The 1,356-nt window shown below is 34.5% G+C and overlaps 1 non-coding gene across 1 annotated transcript; it reads left to right on the plus strand.

Moving 5' to 3' along the window:
• Window positions 1–786: 786 nt before the first annotated feature.
• LOC114114189 (U6 spliceosomal RNA) lies at window positions 787–897 on the plus strand. The gene has a single exon (XR_003589026.2). It is a non-coding gene; the product is annotated as a U6 spliceosomal RNA (small nuclear RNA).
• Window positions 898–1,356: the final 459 nt, after the last annotated feature.

Genomic DNA, 1,356 nt, shown 5'->3' on the forward strand with positions numbered 1-1,356 from the left:
ATTCTTTCTCTCAGCACTTAGTGTAATATTTTATTGCACTTATGAGCTTAAACTTCTGTTTACTAGATTAGAAGCTTCTTGAGGACAGGAATTACATCTTTTCACATCTGCATACTCAATGCCTAGAACAGGGAACCACCCACCACCCACCACCCCGCCCTGGCTCAATATCTATGAATGAGAATTTAGGAAGCCTTCCAAGATGATGGGAAAGGACTCATCTGAACCTCACCCTCCCTGATTATTCTTGATAAGTGATTATTTCTATTATGAGATATAATTCAACATCAACATCAACTGAGGGAACAAGGAATGCAGTGACTCTAAAATCATTATTATATGATCTCAGAGTACATTGGTGGAATCACTGCTTACTTGTACAGGAAGCTAGATTATTACTAATTAATGTGTGTCTCCAGAAAGCATTTCAATTAATGGAAGGGGAAGCAACTCTCAGGCGTGTTGGATGAGAGGCTAATGACTGCTCTTAACATTTCAACTGAAGAGTTTACATGTGGTTGAAAATCTATACTATGGATGCCTTAATAGAATACATGTTGTTTCCAGTATTTATTGACTGCCTACTGTGTGCGAAATCTTCTCTTGGCAGGCTATTTCCTGAATGAGCTCATAACTTACTCCAGGGATTTGGCTATCGAAGTAATTTAATGTGATTGGACAGAAAAATGACTCCATTCATCAAACTGATATATTTACAAATTAAAATATATGAATCAGGATTTATGCTCCTTTAGTTCATTTATTATAATAAATATTGGAAATCTAGTGCTCACTTCAGCAGTACATATACTAAAATTGGAATATATATTACATTGAAGAGTAGCATGGCCCTTGTGCAAAGATGACATGCAAACTTGTGAGGCATTCCGTATTTTAAAAAAATCCATTAGAACTCTACATCAAGGCTACATCAAATTAATGAATATTTTAATAAAGAAAATGTCACTTAAAAAATTCACTTTCAAGTCATTTAGCTTAAAAGATTTGTCCCAAATCTACCCATAATTTGAGAACATATGTGTAAGCTGTGTTTTCTTTGGAATTTGACTGCTGTGTGAAATGATTATCTGGTGATTAAAACAGTACAGAATTTTCTTTACTTTGAAATGCATGTATGTTTGGTCACATTTTTGCTGAGGTAGTACAGTGTGATTATTTTCATTGTTTTTCTTCTATTAATGCTGCAGAAACCTTTTCAATAAGAGAAGCTGGTTGCAATTTCAACTTTAAAATAGGCAAAGAACTTTCCATGCAAAACAAAATTCTCTTCTATTTAGTTGACCAGAAGGAGGCTCTCTTCCACCTCACTGTATGAAGTTAGACTAAAAACTTGTG

This window comes from Ovis aries, chromosome 3, assembly GCF_016772045.2.
Source record: "Ovis aries strain OAR_USU_Benz2616 breed Rambouillet chromosome 3, ARS-UI_Ramb_v3.0, whole genome shotgun sequence".
NCBI lineage: Eukaryota > Metazoa > Chordata > Mammalia > Artiodactyla > Bovidae > Ovis > Ovis aries.